We start from the raw sequence: 23104 nt of genomic DNA, 5'->3' as shown, positions 1-23104 counted from the left end.
CATATAAATTATAGTTAAGAATAATAGTAATTATGGTATCCCCAGTACAATGATTAGCCAATACCTATTCCACCGTCACCAAGTATGACTGTACAAACAATGACATTGTAAGAAGGTGGAAAATAACACCCACTGATAATAAATTAATTTTTATTCGGTAATTTTATAACACCTCCTCCTCAACTACAACTGTTGGACATCAACGTACAGCTAATGTCATACAAAAGTATGATGTAATTGACTTAAATACATACTTCACTACTTCTGATGTGATTTCCGTTCATGGCTTTTTAAGTTCAGACTATAAGCGTATATTTTCATTTTAATTAAAAATTACCTCATTATTTATTAAATATTAAACAACGTCCACTTTGTTTAATAATTTAACATAATGAATTATTAGGATAGACGACTACCCTAATCATACATTATTGTCTTTGCTAATGAAGTTATTTAGTATTTCTGCCTAATGAAAATTTCATCCCATTCACATTGTTTATTTCTGTTCCGTAGACAATTAACTGTTTAAAAAGTCGAAAAATAGATAAAGTAGTCATAATTTTGTATAATAACCATGTTTGTTATTATTTTTATGTATTTTCATTATGACAATTCATACTTCAATTATTCATTTGGGAAAAGACATCAAAACGCTATTGTTTGGCGTAAACGAAACCTAAACCTAAATAGTAATTGTGGATAACATTTTTAACGAGCTCTTGAATTTGAATTCCAAATTGATACATGATATCCTTCCTTTCCTTATTTGGACACTCAGTTTCAAATTTCATTAATATTTGTTTGATGTTTTTGTTGTCGTTCATTGAAAATATGCAATACTTAGCTACAAACGATTTCCACATAGTCTTATTTCTGCATTTAATGGACCTGATTAATTTAGAGGATAACTGACCAACTTTTGATTTGTAGTCAACATCGTGTTCATTGATAAAAGTTACAAGAAGGCGATTCAAATTTATCGATATGTCTTTATACCACTCCACTAACTCTAGAACTTTTTGTATCTCTACAAAGTAAGTGCATAAAAAAAATTCCCGAGGCGGAATGAATCTGAATAGATAAACTAATGCATCATACATGTACTCAAACATCGGTTGACTATCCAATAGTTGTTGAATTGTAAAATTAAAAATTTCCAAAGAATTTGCAAAACCAGTTATATTGTCTGAAGGCGGTACACAATTATTTTCTTTGTCATTGGCAATGTTCTGTTCTTTTTTATTATCGTTTTCCAAATCGCCATTTTCACAAAAAGGTTGATGGTGTACTTTAGTTTTCGATCGCTTTCTTGTAGAGTACATAAGCTCACGAGCCATATTTTCTTGAAGGATTTTATATTTCTTACGTCTTTCCCAATTATAATATGAAGTCTGTTGTAATATTTTTCTTTCAATACCACTCAAATGTAATAGGTTTTTAATCAACGTTGTAAATATATCAGTCACTTTTGCGTACATACATCCTAACAAACAAATTACCGTGTAGTGTTTTTTAATGACGTTATCGACATTGACATACGAATTCTCAGTGTTTTGCAAATGAGAGTACAAACCTCTGTAAACGAATAAATCCTTTCCTGTAAATGAAACGAACTCGAATTGGAAGTCTGGATGTTTAGCTTTTACATCGGTAATTCGAGTCCATTGAGAATGGCCGAATAATGCGTTAAGTATGTCAGACAGATTTTGTTTATCTTCGTTAGATGCAAAAGTTTGTTCACTGTAATAGATGATTACATAACAAATGAGGAACCTGATGACTTTGTCCGACATTTTATTTTGACAAAAAACAGAGAACTGAAATCTAAAATGAATATTATTTAAAGATTAGTGTTATATTGCAAAACTGAAATTTAGGTTTTACACTTGCGTGCTCTTTAAAATGCTAGTTTGTGTAAAGAAGCCTACATTATTACCGTATTTTTATAGGCTGTTGCAGAACACTTGTTTCTAAAATTCTACAACAACAATACATTTAGGATGGGAAGTGGAGTGCGGAAGAGTAATATGTGCGACATTTATATATTATTGAGTTTTTTTTTTAAATTTTCTGTTTTTCATTAGCTGACAGTATGCAACATTTGTGTAAGAACAGTCACAGCGTTTTCTAATTCCTGAAAGTAAATAAGGCTCGATTAATTTTGAGAGAACTAAACCAATTTTTAAACTGTAAGCGACCTTTACATATTAAGTATCATATCTTTAACCGTATATTTAATTGTAAGTCTATTATGTTAGAATATAAATTGTATTGCTCATGTCAAATCAACCTGAATAAATAACTAATTGCGTCATGCATCTGCTGACTATCCAATAATTGTTAACACGTAGAACTGAAAAGATTGTGTTGTCCATTATATTAATAATGAATAAAACTTATTAATTTTTTATTATACTTCAATAGCATGTCTAACAGAGTGAGAGGTTTAAAGGGATTTGGTGTTTAATCTGCACATGTCGAAGTTGTTGGACTTATTATTACTACGCTTTAATACAAATATGTTTTTAATTTTAGCCGATGATTATAATTTGCCAGGAGTATATTTTTCAAATGAGGCACTTAGTCTGAGTTATTCTGGATCAAATGTGTCTGGTGCAGGCATTAATATTTTTCCTAAATCAATAAAAATAAATAAAAATCAAATTAACTGAATAGCGAACAATTTTGGTAACATTCTCGATCTAGTCTTTTTAGGTAATATTATAACCCTAGTTACCCGTTCTAGTGATTGACTATTTTCTTCAGAACACTACCATCCATCATTATATTTTAATATTCAATTTATATCTTATTTACCATGCGATATCTGTAATAATTGATATTATAATTATTATGCTCAAGTTGTTTACATATAATCATTTTTTAAGAGTATTAAATAACATTCACTGGATAATTTTGTATAATAAATTGAACATTCATTTAATATTAATGAGTTTTATGATAAAACCCTTAAGGCAATAAATTCTCTGGTTTCAAAAGTTAATCCTGGTAAAAAATCATGCTCTATTTGGATTATCAAAGCGTTAAGATATCTAATGAAAGTGAAAAACTATGTGCACTTTATACATTTACATAATAATACAAACAGAGTGTCCTTCAAAAACTCTACAGTGAGTTTTCAATCAAAAGAACGTGGTGTAAACGCTTATCTAGACAACATTATTCTAAATACTTAGTAAAAATTCAAAATAGGAAAATTTCATCACAAAAATGTTATTGAAATTATAACGCTATTTTCCTTATTTAATATTTCTTCCACTTACAAATTTATTTTTAAAAGTTATTTCATTACTTTCAATTAGGCCATCGATGAATTGTTAAAAAAGGTTAAAAATAGAAAAAGTAGAACCTAATAATTTTGTACAACAAACTTAAAACTTTTAATAACTAACACATGTTAATTTTCATTTATATGCATTTTTATTCTAATAATTCATACTTTATAAATTAATTTACGAAATAATATTGAAATTCTATGGTTCGGTTTCCACGAAACCTAAATCTAAATAGTATTTCTTGATTACAAATTTTACGAGTCCTTGAATTTTAATTCCAAATTGATACATGATATCCTTTCTTTTTTTATGTGGAAACTTATTCTTAAATTCCTTCAATATTTTTTTGATATTCAGGTCTTCTTTTATTGGAAGTATGCAAAAGTTACCTACAAACAGTTTCAACCTTTTGTATATACTGCGAGTAATGAACATCAACAATTTTGAAGAAAATGTAGTAACTTTTGACTTGTAGCCATCATCTTGTTTACCGATATAAGTTGGAAAAAGGAGATTTAAATTTTTCGATATATATTTGTACCACTCTAGTAACTCTAATAGTTTTTGTACGCCTGTTATGTTAGGATCGACATTATATTGTTCCTATGGAAACAACCCAAATAAATAGTTTAATGCGTCATACATGTACTTAAACATCGTTTGACTATGCAATAATTGTCGATATGTGAAATTAAAAATGTCCCAAGAACTTTCATAGTCGAATTCGTCTGAGGGCAGTCCAGGATAATTTTCTTCGACATTTTCAATGTTCTGCTCGTCTTCCGAATCATAATTTTCATCATGTGGCTGAACATGTTGTACTTTAGTTTTTGATTGCTTTCTTGGTAAGATTACTAGTCCACTAGTCATATTTTCCAAAATAATTTCTTTTGTTTTGCGTATTTTATAATAATTATTATTTCTACCTCGTGATAGTTTAACTATATAACTATTTATAACTAAAAGCTTTTTAATTAACATTGTAAATATGTCGAACACGAATGCGTATACACATCCTACCAAACGAGTGACCATAAAATGTTTTTCAAACACGTTATTAACACTAACATGAGAATACCCATTGTTTTTCGCACGAGAGAACAAACCTCTGTTAATGAATAAATCCTTTCCTGAATATGAAACAAACTCACTTAGGTAATCTTGATGTTTGACTTTTACATGGGTAATCTTTGCCCATTGTTGATGGCCTAATAGCGCGTTAAGTACATCAGACACATTTTGTTTGACTTCGCTAGATGCAAACGTTCGTTTACTGTTATAGATTATTACATAAAAAAATAGAAACCCGATGAACACTTTGTCCGACATTATTTTTTTAGGCCAATAACTGTGTACTGAAATTTTAAATGTATATAATTTAAAGTGTAGTTTTATACGGCGATCGAGATTTAAGTTTTACAATTGCATGCTGTTCACAGAGCTTGTTTTTTTAAGAAGCCGGTATTGATAGTAGAGGACTAAGCCGTACAGTCATACGTACAATTGCAATACACTTGTTTCTATAAAGCATTACAAATTAGTACAACAACAATACAGGGTGTTATATAAAGATTTGACAATTCAATTGATTTTTGTTTTAGTGCAAATTTATAAGATATAAAACAATTAGTAAATTATACTAACTTACTAGCTAATTTATTAACACAACGATTTGTATTGCATTTAATAAAATAGAAACCCGATGAACACTTGATCCGATATTTTGTTTAGGCCAAAAACTGTATACTGAAATTTAAAATGTATATATTTTAAATCCAATTTTTGTGTAGTAAACAGGAGAATACGTTTTATACTTGCATGCTGTTCAAACTGCTATTTTGGGTAAGACGCCCATATAATTATGTAAAGTAGCCTAACAATTGTTTCTAAAAAACATAAAAGAATACAACAACAATATAGGGGGTCCCAAAATTAGATTACCTTTTGTTTAGTTTATACTAACATTATAGAAGGAATCGTGATAGAATTAATAGAATTGATAATATAGTTATATATTTTTATGATAATTTACCATGTTTTTCAATATACAAATGTTTTATTTTTAAGTTATTACTTGGGAATGATATAAGATGTAATCTTCGGGCGGTATCAATCTGTATAAATAACTTGATGCATGATGCATAAGCTGACTATAGCATAATTGTTGATCCATAAAACTGAAATTTTTCATTTTCGATAGGTTTGTAATAAGACATCTATACCTCTCCACCTAATTGGGACAATTTAGATTGAGTCCGTGTTTGTATTGAACACTTTATAATAATGAATGCTTAATAATATTATATTATACTGCAATAACATGTATAAAGGTGTAGGAGGATTAACGGGATTTCAATAAAGTTGTACTTTGTATAATAACTATTAAACATGGATGTTTTTTAAATGTATTTTTATCATGGCAATATATAAACTAATTATTCTACTTTAAAAGGACATCAAAATGCAAAGGCTTGATGTAAATAAAACCTAAATTTACATAGTAATTATTGATAACATTTATAACGTGCTCTTGAATTTGACTTTCTAACTGATACTTGATATCGCTTCTTTTATTACCTGGAAACTCCGTTTGAAATTTCTGTAATAATTGTGTAATGTGCTGGTTGTCTTTGATTGGAAGTATGCAACATTTACTAACAAACGGTTTCCACTTATGTTTATTCATGCTATTAATGGACCTGATTAATTTAGAGGAAAACTGACGGGCTTTTGACTTGTAGTCGACATTGTGTTCTCCGATATAATTGGGAAAGAGGAGTTTAAAATTTACCGCTATATCTTTGTACCATTGCACTATTTGTACTACGTTTTGTATGGCTTTTATGTTAGGATAGAAAGTGAATACCTCCTGTGGAATCAATTTAAATAAATAAATTAATGCGTCATACATGTACTCGAACATCGGCTGACTAACCAATAATTGTCGATACGTAAAATTAAAAATATCCCAAAAACTTTCAAAGTCAATCAAATGCTCTGATGGCGGTACACCATTTTCATCATGCGGTTTATCATGTTGTATTTCAGTTTTAGATGTCTTACATTGCATTTGTTCACGAGACAAGATTCCCAGAACGGTTCTCTTATTTTTGTGATATCTACGTTTCTCTCCTTTTCTTTTTTGCGATAATCGTTTTTCATTACTACTTATAGTTAAAATGTTTTTGACTAACGCTGCAAATGTATCGGTCACACTGGCGTATAAACATGCTAACAAATTAATGACCATGTATAATTTTTTGTACACGTTATCGACATTAACTTCAGCATTTCCGACGTTCTTCGTGCGAGAGAACAAACCTTTGTAAATGAACAAATCCTTTCCTGAGTATGAAACCACCTCATTTGGGAAATCTGGATGTTTGGCTTTTACATCGGCAAATTGTGCCCATTGTGAATGTCCTATTAGTGCGTTAAGTACGTCAGATACATTTTGTTTGACTACGATAGAAGCAAAAGTTTTTTCACTAATATAGATTATCACACAAACAAAGATAAACCTGATTAACAGTTTGCTCGACATTCTTTATGGGCAATTACGATGTACTGAAATTAAAAAATATTTATATTAATGTAAACTTTTGTACCGTGTTCGGCAGTCTATGTTTTTCACTTGCAAGCTATACAAAATGCCATTGTGTGTAAAAAGATACGTATTTACAGGCTAATGTCAAAGATATTTGAAATAGTACTCGACTATTTTCATACTCGTTGTTACAAAACACTTGCCTATAAAACAAAAAACCGAAAATGTATTATAATGTTATAGATGTAGTCTTATTATTTTGAAATGAGTTTTTTGGATTTACACCACGATTGTCTTATATACATATATATATATATACCACGTGTATATATATATATATATATATATATATCTTTTTTTTTTTAATAAGTTATATTAATTAATGTTGAATGGCGGTGAGTGAGCTTTTAATGATAATGCCTTGTTGGACAGGTCTTGTTGGAAGTTGTTGGCGATTAACAAAAAAAAGTAAAAGAAACCACCAACGTCAGACAATTAAATCGACAATATTATTTATAGTTTATACAACGGTAATTATGTTTATAATAAACAATCGAAACAAATAATTCGGCCTTAGTGATCAGCTAGGTTGTGTAAATAATAAAGATCTAGTAATATGTCATAGCACTCCTATTGAGTCTAACTACATTGGACAAATATTTAATTATTATGTATTGTAAAAGCGCATAGACTATAGAGTAAGTCATGAGTGAATTAATGAATATAAGTAAATAAAAAATAAAAATGTAAAATGTATATTTTTTATGATAATAACTCATTCAAATTTATTAAGACAATTACAATTCAAAAATGTCGAACTCAAATTGTTCGATGTACACGAAACCTAAATCTAAATAATAGTTACTTATTACTTTATTTATGAGCTCTTTAATTTTAATTCCAAGTTGATGTAATATGATTTCAGTTTTTTTTGTACATGGAGACCCAGTTTGATATGTATTTATTATTCTTTGGATATCGTGGTATTTCTTTACTGGTAGCAAGCAGTATATGTCGGTGAATGGTTTCAAAGAATATCGATTCCTAGTAGAAATAGACCTCGACAATCTCGAGGCAAATAGACTTCCTTTTAACTTATACTCAACATCAACTTTACCGATATAAGTCGGGAATAATTGTTCTAAATTTATCGATATATCTTTGTACCACTTTAATACATGTAATATTTTGTGTACGTGTTCTAAGCCAGGATATAAATTATATACTTCTGGTGAAATGAATCTTACTAAATAACTTATTGCGTCATACATGTATTCAAACATCCGCTGACTATTTAATAATTGTTTATACGAGAAATTGAAAATTTTCCATAAAATTTCATAGTGACAATCTTGGTCATACATTGACTGTCCAGAATCTTTATACTTGGTATTATCACTATTCTGTTTTGGTTCTTTCTCGTCATCCGATACATGGGACTTGCCTTTCGAATTGTCACTATTTTTCTCAGGTAATTGATGATCATATTGTCTTTCAGTTCTCCATCGCTTTTTCTGTAATCTGTATCGTAAACTCTGTTTTTTTTTATCTCGAGATTGATGTCTTTCATACCTAAATACAGATAAAATGTTTCTGATCAACGTTGTAAATGTATCGGTCGCATCGGCGTATAAACATGCTAACAAATGAATGACCATGTTTAATTTTTTGTACACGTTATCGACATTAACTTCAGCATTTCCAATGTTCTTCGTGCGGGAGAACAAACCTCTGTAAATGAATAAATCTTTTCCTGAATATGAAACGAACTCGTTTGCTAAATATTGATGTATAGCTTCCACATCGGTAATTTTTGCCCATTGTTGATGGCTCAAAAGCGCGTTGAGTACGTCAGACTGATTTTTTTTCACCGCGTAAGATGCAAACGTTTTTTTACTGTTATATATTATTACATAAAAAAAGAAAAACTGGATTACAACTTTGTCCAACATTTTATTGACGCAAAAAACTGTGTACTGAAATTAAAAATATTTATATTTTAAAATGAAGTTTTATACGATAACAATTTAGGTTTTCGGTTCACATGTTACACATAACAACTATTATTTGTAAAAAATACGTATCGTTATCGACTAAAGTTAAGATATATTTGTATAAGTAGATGACTATGTTATATGTACAGCTAAACAACACTTGTTTATAAAAAAAACAACAATGTTTTTAAATAAGTTACAGTTTCGATGCGGAAGTTAGAATAATTTAAAGGCAATAATTTTAGATAAAATATTAGCGTTCGAATAAAAACCGATTTATTTGTTGTAGTTGGTACTATTTTAAGGGTACCAGGATTCATGCGTTATGTATTATGTAATATGTAATTTGCAGTAACCTCAATATCATTTATCATAATCCTGCATTCGTAATCTGGGGAAGCGTACCATCCAGCTTTACGAATCCCCTAATAGTGCGTTAAGTACGTCAGATAGATTTTTTTTGACCGCGAGAGATGCTAACGTTTGGTTAATGTTTAAGATTATTACAAAAAAAAAAAAACAGAAACCCGATTAACACTTTACCCGACATCGCTACTGATTAAAAGCTAGAGTTAATCGTATTAGTAGGATTCTATTTTTTTTTTATATTTCCGTGGAACACTTGACCTTAAAGTTACAACAACAATGTAGTATAATGTTACAATAAAGTCTTTTTTTTTTTAATAAGATTGTTTGCATCTAACACCTGCAACGTATCGTTCCCGGCGAACGGTTAGAGATATATGTATTGGAAGACCATAATTTTTATACGTATAGTTTTGCCTGACAAGCTATTTGGCAAGAACTGTAAAGTGATTTATTAAAGTAAGTTCTATACATTGAACGGAAATGTATGTAGTATGTAATGTTTGCCTACGAGCGGTCCCAACGATAGTAGGAAATTCCTGAAATTGATTGGCATACGCAATTTCGTGTTAAATGTACGAAAGTTGAACAGTTTTGAGCAAAACAGACCGGCTTTTGACTTATAGTTAACATTGTGTTTACCGATATAAGTTTGAAATATGAATTTTCAATTTATCGATATATTTTGTACGACATAACTAATTTTAGTAGTATTAAGGATTGTAGAGAAAAATAATTTTTAATATTAGTTTAGTTATTGCGTAGTTTAAGGCATGTGTTTTTAAATAAAATATTCCGTTTTTGTTTTGTTTTTTTTATGATACATAGGCTATAGATGTTCAAAAAATTGTTTAAGATTTCTGAAAAACTTGTTGTTGTAATAAAATGCATTAAATGGGTTATGATCAAAGCAAATGCCAAAGATATAATAAGAGCTTACCTCCCTGTAATCCTAAAAGGCACAACATTTAAAATATACAAATTGAAAGAGATAAGTAGCTTTGTAGGTACTGAGTAGATGTAATAAAATTTATTTGTTTATATTTCTTAGATGAAAATTTAATGTTTTGCTATTTAATAAATAAAAGAATTCACATAAGTGTTAAAGTCAAAAGTTGCATTAATATAAAACATAATTTGATTTTAAGCTGATATTATATAATGTATATGATGAGTTGTATAAAATTTAATTTTTGATAGCCCTAAAATTATTATGTTATTATTTCTAATTTAATTCATAACAAGTATTACATTCACATTTTGTTTCTGTACTAGATAAATAATATTGTAAGTATTATTCACTATTAGTTATACAAATGGTACCTTAGGTACCAGTCTACTAATTAGCAGTTAATTTTGAGTATGTGTAGTAATTATAAAGTAACTAGTAAAAAAAAAAAAAATACAAAATGATAACTGTTTGCAGTTGTTTGTTTAACATACTGTAAAAAAGTAGTACACAGGATTTTGTTACAACTTAATCAGTATAATACTGAATACAGTAGATACTTGGCACAGGACACTTAAAAAAAAAAAGACAAAATATTATTACTATTAAACTTATAATATTACAATTTTAATTTTAAAATACACTATTTTATCTTACCTATTATCATCTATCTTATCAGTTTATATAATGATGTTGAACAGGTTTTATAAATAGATTCATCTTACATCCACGAAACGCTTCTAAAGTAACTTTTCGCCAGCTATACATGGTATAAAATAATATTTTCTATGTACCAAAAAAAGTATAGAGTTGAAGATTGTTATTTGTGTATTAGTGCCCTTGCCTGATTCACAAAAAATATTATTGTTATATTATATCTATTCACAATCCATTAAAACAATATTAAATAGAGCTAGCTTACCAAATGACACAGTTGATCATTTTGATTAAAGAATTTAAACTTCTTCATCCGGAAAGTTTTAAATATAATTTACCATTTTCATAACGGATGCCGACTTTTTATACAGTGATTTTTAAAATATATCTCTAAATAAACTCTTTTTTATTATTTCAATGAAACTCAAATATATTAAAATTAACTAAAAACGATACCGTTAGTAGGTAATATGATCACATTTCTCCTAAGGTATAACCTATCAAGTATTACATTCACGATAACTTTTAGGTTACATTGCACTAATTTAGGTAGTAACAAAATGTACAAACGGTTCACTGTTATTTGTTGGATTAATAAAGCGATTCGTTGTCACCTGGTTTTGTCACTGGTAAAACGTTTAATGTGAATGTAGTAGTAAGATAAGACTTAAGAGCAACTTTATATGTATAGCCAATAGTGAAGTTATCATAAATAAAAAGCATCAGACATAATATTGTTTATAACGGTACAATTCTACTGTACGACGCCAGACTTAGCGTTTCTAAAATAGCATTGAAAGACCAAAAATCATATTTTACCTCCCTTCACATATTGTCTATCACTTGTAATGGTTATAACTTTAACAGTACTTGTTGATACTTTGCTTGCAATATGTAAATTTAAAAAAAAACAGTATCTATCTTATTATGCAATTATTTATAGGTGTTGCCATTTAAAAACCAAAAGTTGGTATCGAGTTTTTGTGAAGGGAGGGAGGTAAAAAAAAAAGTATTGTGTAATAAGTTAGTATTTCTTACATAAAAAGAAATCGACATTTTTTTCGGATCAATCTAAGTAGTTTTTGAGAAAAATAGTGTAGGGCGCTAAAAAAATCGCTGTAAAGACATGATGTGTGACGGATATATTGTGTTTTATATAAAGTATTTATAAAATTGTATGCTTAGTTTGTATGATAAAAATATACTCAGTTAAAAATGTCATTACTTTGTGACAAAATTCATAAAAATGTAATCTTCCAATTTTAATTACAAGTTTTAAATTATAGTACGTATAATTAATTTAAGCCACAATTCAGAAAAACAGATGTTTTTTTTCTCCTTTATTTTACATATACGATCTATACAATTATAGTACAATAAGCGTATATAATGACACAGGTAAATTATAAAAATTGAAAGTTAGAAAAGAGAAGCCGTCCACTGATGACACTTTTATTAACTTCGTTTTTTAATTAATTGATAGTGAGAAGGTCTCAGCACCACCAGGAAAAATACACTCAACCATTTTCGTTGGATAATTTGTTAACAATTATATTGAACAGTCGGAACAAATAATTACATTTTAGTGATCAGCTGGCCTGTGTAAATAACAAAGATCTAGTAATATATCATAGAACTCCTACTGAATCCAACTACGTTGGACAAAAAATTTATAAATTATGAAATAACACATGGACTATAGAGTAAGTCATGAGTGAATTAGTAGATGTGAGTAAGGAAATAATACATTTTTATAATAATGTAAATTTTTTTTTTATGATTATAACTCATTCAAATTTATTAAGAAAATTACAAGAATTCTTTTCTTGTAATTTACAATGAAGACATATACGATGAAAAAATTTTGAATGTAAATTGTTCAATGTACACGAAACCTAAATCTAAATAATAGTTATTTATTACTTTTTCCACGAGCTCTTTAATTTTAATTCCGAGTTGATGTAATACGATATCAGTTTTATTTATACTTGGAGACCCAGTTTGATGGGTATTTATTATTCTTTGGATGTCCTGGTTTTCCTTCACTGGTAGTATGCAGTATATGTTGGTGAATGGTTTCAAAGAATATCGATTCCTAGTAGAAATAGACCTCGACAATCTCGAGGCAAATAGACTTCCTTTTAACTTATACTCAACATCAACTTTACCGATATAAGTCGGGAATAATTGTTCTAAATTTATCGATATATCTTTGTACCACTTTAATACATGTAATACTTTGTGTATGTGTTTTAAGCCAGGATATAAATTATATACTTCTGGTGAAATGAATTTTACTAAATAACTTATTGCGTCATACATGTATTCAAACATCCGCTGACTATTTAATAATTGTTTATACGAGAAATTGAAAATTTTCCATAAAATGTCATAGTGACAATCTTGGTCATACATTGACTGTCCAGAATCTTCATACTTGGTATTATCACTATTCTGTTTTGGTTCTTTCTCGTCATCCGATATATGGGACTTGACTTCCGAATCGTCACTATTTTTCTCAGGTAATTGCTGATCATATTGTCTTTCAGTTCTCCATCGCTTTTTCTTTAATCTATTTACTAAATTTTTGTATTGTCTGTCTTGAGATTGACGTCTTTCATGTTTAAATAGAGATAAAATGTTTTCGACCAACGTTGTAAATGTATCGGTCGCATCGGCGTATAAACATACTAACAAATGAATGACCATGTTTAATTTTTTGTACACGTTATCGACATTAACTTCTGCATTTCCAATGTTCTTCGTGCGAGAGAACAAACCTCTGTAAATGAAAAAATCCTTTCCTGAAAATGAAACGAACTTGTTTGATAAATGTTGATGTTTAGCTTCCACATCGGTAATTTTTGCCCATTGTTGATGGCTCAAAAGCGCGATGAGTACGTCAGACTGATTTTTTTTCACCGCGTAAGATGCAAAAGTATGTTTACTGTTATAGACTATTACATAAAAAAAGAGAAACCAGATTACCATATTGTCCAACATTTTATTTAGGCAAAAAACTTTGTACTCAAATTTAAAATATTTATATTTTAAAATAAAGGTTTATAGGGTTAAACCACAATTTAGGTGTTCCACTGACATGCCATACATAACAACTATTATTTGTAAAAAAATAAGTATCGTTACCGACTAAAATAAAGAAATATTTGTGTAAATAGATGACTATGTTATACGTATAACTAAATAACACTTGTGTATAAAAAAACAACATTTTTAAATAAGTTATAGTTTCGATGTGGAGGTTAAAAGAATTTGATTTTTTTTTAATGGTAATATAGGTATTTAATTCTATTAATTTGAAGGGAATAATTTTAGAAAAAATGTTATCGTTTGAATATTTATTTTCATCCACCTGTTTGTTTATTATGACTTTATAAAAATTGGATTTTAGCATGGAAAATGGTTTAGCCTTGGCCTCCAAGTTCAAAATTGAATTTTTTTAGTGTGAAAGAAACGTATATTAATTTTTCAGGATTAATTATACTTCTCCCTTTGGATGACCAGCTATCAATTAGATTAAAATGTGTTTGAAGAAAATTGGAAGCTACTTCAGGGTCATTTCCTGGGAAAATTATTGCAGTTTCATCTGCACAAGTGGCCGTTACTTGTTGGAATGTCAGACGTAAAAATATTTAACAGATTAGGGGAAAGGTTACAGCCTTGGGGTACTTCTGCTCTAAGAGTATAATTTGGTTGAGTTGAGAGTAAGCCAATAGGTCTATCGGAGGTAGTTTTAAATATTTAAGAGCTTAGTAGGTCGTTTCTGGTCTAACAGGTAGCTAGATTTGCACTACTGTTAATCAGTACTTGGCTTGCAAAGTAACTTTTCGAAATTAAGTGTGAATTCCCAACTTACCTGGGCCCATCATACTTGTGCAAAAAGACTTCAATTAAACCTTCGAACCCGTATGCTTAAAACTTTACTAATAAATAACAAACATACTAACTTTAATATGAAACTACTAATGTATAAATCCCTTATTAAACCCATTTGGACCTATGGTCTTCAACTATAGGACAATTAAAAAAAATCAAATTTAAATCGAATACAGGCATTTCAAAATATTGCTTTAAGAAAATTAACCAACTCCCTTCCATACGTATCAAATTATACCCTCCATACTGATCTAAAAATTAAAACTGTAAGGTTAGGTTAGGTTAGGAAGTAGCAATAACATATTATAAAAGATTCCACACTTGTCTAGCCTCTCACTCCAATCCCCTAACAAAAGGTCTTTCAGCAAATGTTATTCCTGGTAATGCTTAAAGCGCAAATGGTGTAGAGACCTATTAACTGAACTGACAAAAAATCAGACAAAAAAATAAAAAAGTAATCACTTAAAACTGTCATCAATAGGTGGCTTCTTTTATAATTTTTTTTTTTATGTCATACTATTATTTCAGCCAATACTCTTATTGTACCTATTTGGTACAGATTGTGTATTTATTAATAAAGAAAAAAAAAGTATGAATTCTGACCACTAGATATAATAATATTATATTACCATGACATTACTTAAGACGCGATGCGCTGGCTCGACACCGCCTGGCATCTATGACCTCACCGAAAAAACTTTGCAGCAATAGGCCGTAAGCGTGGGTTCCCGATCGACTTGTTAAAGGATTTTAAGATATCGTGCAAGTTGATAATGATAATACCTTGTTGATATTTTATTCGACTTTAACGTATCTATATGTTTAATATGTTTTACCGCTGGGGGTCATCCTAAAAATTTGTCCGAAACTTAACGCTTTATGTGATACTCTGACGCCACACTCGGCAGCAGCAGAGGAAGGAGGGGGGATATAAGAGATAAAAAAAGAGAAAATTGATAAGAAATAAAAGATTAGAGATAATAAATTAGAGATAAGATATTAGGGGCGCTAGATTAGAGATAAAAAAGCATTTTTCAGACGAGTCTGCAACCACGAAAGAGCATTTCCATGTCTCGTTGAAGTAGCGAATAAATAATTTTTTAAAAACTTCCGCTTTCCCATCCTCATGCCCATCCCAATGGGATTTTTATTGTTGTGTAACATGACTATTTGGCTAGTTGGCTAGGCTAGGCCGAAATGACCGTCGATAGGGTTAAATTAGTGGACCTGAAGACATAACGATTTATAATTGTTGTAATTTTGTTTTATTGTTGCCTAAAAATGTAGTCGTTTTTTTAGTAGATTCTGTACAATAATTTAACATGTATGTTACTATTTAAATGTTTTTTTTACTTGTAATATATAAACTAATTATTCATTTTGGAAAAGACAATCAAAATGCAACTTTTCAATGTAAACAAAACCTAAATCTAAATAATAATCATTGACAACATTTTTAACAAGATCTTAAATTTGCTTTTCAAATTGATTTATGATAACCCCTTTATCATTATATGGAAACTGAGTTGTAAATTGCTGCAATATTTTTTTCACGGGCTGGTTTTCGTTTATTGGAAGTGTGCAATATTTACCTACAAACTGATTCCACTTATTGCGATTCCTGGAATTATAGGACTTAAACAATTTAGAGTATAACTGACCGACTTTTGATTTGTTATCAACATCGTGTTCACTGATACAAGCTGGAAGAAAGCGATTTAAATGTATCGATATATCTCTGAACCACTTTAATTCCTTTATTACGGTTTGCACGTCTTTTATGTTAGGATAGGAAATAAATTCCTCTGGCGGAATTATTCTAAATAAATAATCTAATGCTTCATACATGTACTCAAACATCGGCTTACTATTCAATAATTGTCGGAACGTAAAGGTGAAAAAGTCCCAAGAATTTTCCAATTCAGGTAAACCGTCTGAAGTCGGTAAACAATTATTATCTTCGTCTTTATTGCCAAAACCCTGTTCATTTTTATTACCCTCATCCAAATCCTCATTTTCACCATGTGGCTGATCATATTGTACTTCAGATTTCTTTTGTTTACTTTGCAGGTATAAATTGTGAGTGAATAATTGTTGACTACTCATATATTCCAAATCAATTTCTTTGACCTTGCGTTTTTTACATTTATAATATGCTTTTTTTCGTAATCTTACTCTTTCATTACGACTTAATTTTAAAAGGTTTTCAATTAACGTTGTAAATAAATTGGTCACGTTTGCGTATACACATCCTAACAAAAAAGTAACCTTGTAATGTTTTCTGAACACGTTATCGACACTAACTTGAGAATTCCCAGTGTTTTTCGAATGGGAGAACAAACCCCTGTGAATAAATAAATCCTTTCCTGAAAATGATACGAACTCGTTTGGGAAACATTGATGTTTGACTTTTACATCGGTAATCTGTGACCATTTTTGATGACTTAATAGTGCGTTAAGCACGTCAGTCGTGTTTTTGATTGCGCTAGATGCAAACGTTCGTTCACTGTTATAGATTATTACATAAAAAAAGAGAAACCCGATTAACACTTTGTCCGGCATTTTGTTTTTGCAAAAAAATTGTGCACTAAAATTTAAAATGTTTATATTTTAAAGTAAAGTTTTATAAGGTGAACGGGAATTTAGTTTTTACACGTACTTGTACAAAATTCGATTGTTTGCAAAAAACAATCGTTTCGTTACCGGCAAATGCTATAGATATTTGTATTGGCACGACAATTTTCATTCGCATGGTTATAAAACACTTATCCGTTAAAAAATATTATTTTATAAAGTTATAACATAAACTATTTATTTTTATATGAGTTTTTTGTATTTAATACTTACTTTACAGCTAAGATATCTGTATAGTTGTTACTCCATTTGGATGACCAGTCAAAAATTACATTTAAATGTGTTTGATTTGATTTCCTTTGTTTAAATTTATTTATTAAAAAGTTGACTTCACGAATTTCTTGCAGGTTATGTCATTGTGAGTGCACCATTGATAAAAACATTGACATTTCCAAGTTTTCAGGCTTGGGATGTATGTTATAAGGCTAGCCATAGCGAATGATTAATTTGGGTCAGTTCTTGGAGGAAGTTGTTGATTTATACTAAGTAAGTTTTGGTAGTTTACTAGGGTGAGCTATCTTTTGAATTGAGTCTTGAAGTATTCAGTTTTGTGCCTTGATAGTTATTTTTATGGTATTCATTAAGTTATCCAATAGTTGTTGGTCAGAAGGATTTCGATATTTTGTCATCATGATCGAACAGGACGTCAATTAAACTTCTTATATATAAAGGCAAAGCTTAATTATTAGTTTTTTGTATAAAAATTTGGAACTAATTCGTTAATTTAAAAACAATTTATAGAGTATTTTAATTTAAGGTTGAAAAATATGTAATTTTTTTGGGTGTTTTCACGGTTATGGTGGAAAAGGGGTGATTTTTTTTTGTTAATTTTTAGTCCTTCAAATACCTTTTAGGTATGATACAACACTAACATTTAATAACAGCTATTTAATTATTTATAAAAATAAAATATTTTCAATTTTATAAATTAAGTATTCGATCCACCCTACTGATAATAAAATTCAATATATTACCCTGCCAATTGATTTCTACAGGAACGGCATCGAGCAGCGAAGATCCATTTATATCAATACTTGCTTTTTTAATTTGAAATCAATATATATTATTATTGCTTTCTGCGAAAACTTCTGTCTATAAATAATATTATTATGACGATTCCGATACCTAGTACAACTGTAGACTTGTTGGAAAAGCGTTAATAAATAAATAAACCGATAATGATCGTTTTTCGTAGCAGCTGTTAATATGTTTTATGACAGTTGATAGTTTGTTATAATAGTTTATGATTAATAATATAAAATAACTTTGTATAATAATTAACAATGTATGTTATTATTTTAATTAATTGTTGTGATTGTAATACATAAACTAATTATTCATTTTAGAATAGACATCAAAATGCAATTGTTCGATGTAAACGAAACCTAAATCTAAATAATAATCATTGATAACATTTTTAACGAGTTCTTGAATTTGAATTTCAAATTGATACTTGATATCCGTTTTTTGTTTTTGTGGAAACTCAGTTTTAAATTTAGATAATATTTGTTTGATGTGCTGGTTGTCCTTCACTGAAGGTATGCAATGATTATTTACAAACGGTTTGCACTTAAAGCGATTCTTGCCATTAATGGACTTTAATAATGAAGAATAAAACAGACCAATTTTTGACTTATAGTCCACATCGTGTTCACCGATAAATGTTGGAAGAAGGCAATTGAAATTTTCCGATATATCTTTGTACCACTTCAGTAACTCTATTACTTTTTGTACGTCTGATATGTTAGGATATAAATTAAATTCCTCGGGAGGAATCATTTTGTATAAATAAACTAAAGCGTCATACATGTACTCGAACATCGGCTGACTTGCCAATAATTGTTGATATGCAAAATTAAAAATGTCCCAAGAAATTTCAAAGTCAGTTAAATAGTCTGATGGCGGTACACCATAATTTCCATCGCAATTGACAATATTCTGTTCGTCTACTTGTTCATTTTCCAAATCGTTATTTTCACAATATGGTTGATCGTGTTGTACTTTAGTTTTCGATTGTTTAATTTGCGAGTACGAATCGTAAATGAGCGAATGTTTACTTGTCGTATTTTCCAAAATGATTTCCTTTGCCTTTCTTTTGCATTTTTGACATTCATAATATGCTCGCTTTCGCAATCTGGTTCTTTCATAATCGCTCACATTTAAAAGATTTTTAATTAACGTTGTAAATATATCGGTCGCGTTTGCGTATACACATCCCAACAAACAAGTGATCATGTAGTGTTTTCTGAACACGGTACGGACACTAACTTGAGAATTTTCTGTGTTTTTCGCACGGGAGAACAAACCTCTGTAAATAAATAAATCCTTTCCTGAAAATAAATAGTACTCGTATCGGAAATTTTGATGTTTGGCTTTTACATCGGTAATCTGTGACCATTTTTGATGACTTAATAGTGCGTTAAGTACGTCAGTCGTTTTTTTTATTGCGTTAGACGCAAAAGTTTGTTCACTGTTATAGATTATTACATAGAAAAAGAGAACCCTGAATAACACTTTGTATGACATTTTGTTTATGCAAAAAACTGCATACTAAAAATTAAAATGTATATATTTTATAGCAAAATTGTGTATGACGAACGAGAATTAAGGTTTTACACGTAAATGCATAAAATTCTTTGTTTGAAAAAATAAACAATCGTTTCGTTACCACAAAAATCGCTAGAGATATTTGTATTGGACGGCTATTCTCGTACATATGGTTATAAAACACTTGTCCGTTAAAAAAACATTACAATATAGAGTTATAACATAAACTATTTATTTTTAAATGAGTCTTTTGAATTTAATACTTACTTTACAGCATAGATATCTGTATAGTTGTTACTCCGTTTGGGTGACCAGTCAACAATTACATTTAAATGTATTTGATTTGGTTTCCCTTTTTTTTAATTTATTTAATACAAATTTGACTTCACTTGCTGAGAAATTTCTTGCAGGTTATGACATTGTGAGTGGACTCTGGATAAAAATATTAACCTTTTCCAAGTGTTCAGGCTTGGGATGTATGTCAGTAGGTGGTCTGAAAATGTTTAAAAAAATAAGGTGAGCCTTTGTTTTGTCAAACATAGTGAAGGATCCATTTGGGTCAGTTTTTGGAGTTGTTGATTTATATTAAGTAAGTTTTTGGTAGTTTACCGGAGTGAGCTGACTTTTGAGTTGAGTATTGAAGTATTCAGTTTTGTGTTTTGATATTTTTTTGGTGTTCATTAGGTTTTCAAGTAGTTGTTTATCAGAAGGATATTGATAGAAGTCCTTGTATATAATGGCAAATCTTAATTGTTTGTTTGATGTATATACATTTGGAACTAATTCGACTGTTTTTTTTTTTAAATTTGGGATCATTGTAATTTTAAAATATGTAATATGGGTGTGACATCCAGCGTGACGTTGCAAACAAATTTTATGATGACCCCAGCGATAAGTCATATTTTGGTCAAAATAACATATCTATGTAAACATAATACTGTATCAGTTCTGCATCAAAGCTAGAAAAACAACTATCTAAGAAGCTTTTTATATTATTGTTATATTAAGATCTATGGTTAACAAGTTCAACACAATATTATAATAGATCAACCCTTTTACTATTATTGTCTACCATTTACAAATTGGCATAGAAGGATTTATTTTAAAGTGATATTATTAATTTCGATTTTATCTATTAGAAAAATAGACTAATAGAGGATACGTTATATTTAATGTTAATTTGTGAAACCACTTAAAATATCTATATTATTATTTATTGTTTGTCGTTAGCTGGTAGTATGCAATATTTGATTACAAACGGTCGCAACAATTGGTAATTTCTGAAATTATTAGGCTTAAACTATTTTGAGAGATCTAGACCAACATTTCAAATGTAGTCCATATCGAATTCACCGATTTCACTTGAAAATAAGCGTTTTAATAAATATATCGATATATTTCGTATAACATCACAACCCGAATTATTAATTGTATGACTGTTATGTTAGGATATAAATTATATTTCTGGAAATAAACATGAATAAATAGTCATATACCTGCTAACTATCCAAAATTTGTTGCACGTAAAACTGAACATTTTCATATTCAATACGTGCGCTGTATGATGGTGCCCAAACTTTATCCAGCTGTAATGGATAGTTTAGATGGAGCCTGTATTTGTATTAAACACCAAATAATACACACATATTTATATTATATTAAAATGCAATAAAATGACTAATAGAGTGAGAAGTTCAGAGGAATTTAAATATAGTAGACTGTATACTAATTATCAAAAATGTTTATTTTATTGTATTTTTATTATGACAACTTAATAAATTAATTATTCAATAAGGATAAGGCTCCAAAAAGAATCGTTCGATGTGCACGAAACCTAAATTTATATAGTAATTATAAATAACATTTTTAACGAGCTCTTGAATTTGCTTTTCAAATTGATACTTGACATCCATTCTTTCTTTTTCTGGAAAATCTTTTTTAAATTTCTGTATTATTTTATTAATGTGCTGGTTATTCTTCACTGGAAGCGTGCAATATTGGCATACAAACGGTCTCAGCTTATTTACATTTCTACCATCAATGGACCTGATCAATTTTGTGGAAAACATAAATGCTTTTGACTTATAGTCATTATCGTGTACACCGAAATATGATGGAAGAAGAAGTTTTAAATTTATCCATATATCTTTGTACCACTCCAGTATATCTATTATATATTTTACGTCTATTAAGTTAGGATATAGATTAAATTCCTCGGGCGGAATAAATCTATACAAATAAACTAATGCGTCGTACATGTACTCAAACATCGGTTGACTATCTAATAGTTGTCGATACGTAAAATTGAAAATGTCCCAAGAAATTGCAAAGTCAATTAAAGGGTCTGAAGTCGGTAAATCATAATTTTCTTTGTCGTTGACTATGTCCTGTTCGTTTTCTGTCTCATCTTCCAAATCGTCATTTTCTCTATATTCCTGAGCTGTATTTTCTAAAGTGATTCTTTTTTTCTTATGTAGTTGACGTTTTTCATTACTACTTACAGATAAAATTTGTTTGATTATTCTTGTAAATGTTATCGTCACATTTGCGTACAAACAGCCTAACAAACGAATGACCATGTAGAGTTTTCTAAAAACGTTATCGACACTAACATAAGAATTTTTAATGTTTTTCGTACGAGATAACAAACCTCTGTAAATAAATAAATCCTTTCCTGAAAATGAAACGAACTCGTTTGGGAAATCTGGATGGTTGGCTTCCACATCAGTAATCTGGGCCCATTGTTGATGGCCTAATAGTGCGTGAAGTACGTCAGATAGATTTTTTTTTACTGCGATAGATGCAAACGTTTGTTCACTGTTTAAGATTATTACGAAAAAACTCAGAAACCTGACTAATACTTTGCCCGACATCGCTACTGAATAATAACTGGAGTTATTTGTATTAGTAGACACTACTATATGCTTACATATGGTTGCAGAACACTTGTCTTAAAAGTTACAACAGCAATATAATATATTGTTTCAACAAATTCTTATTATTTTTTTAAATGATTTTTTTTTTTTTGCATCCAACACCTACAAAGCAAATGTATCGTTACCAGCAAGCGGTTAGAGATATTTTTATTGGAAGGCGAATATTTTCAAACATATAGTTTTGCCTGAAATTATTTTTAAACAAAAACCGTAAAGTGATATATTAAGTTAACTCTTATACTGTAAACAGCAAATGCGAATTTATGGAGTATACAATGAAT

This window comes from Adelges cooleyi, unplaced genomic scaffold, assembly GCF_023614345.1.
Source record: "Adelges cooleyi isolate 19-005CV unplaced genomic scaffold, UGA_ACOO_1.1 ACOO_flye_CR_arks_rails_tigmint_CR_PRNA_574, whole genome shotgun sequence".
Taxonomy (NCBI): Eukaryota; Metazoa; Arthropoda; class Insecta; order Hemiptera; family Adelgidae; genus Adelges; species Adelges cooleyi.
The sequence above is the reverse complement of the archived record's forward strand: the minus strand, read 5'-3'. Positions refer to the sequence as shown.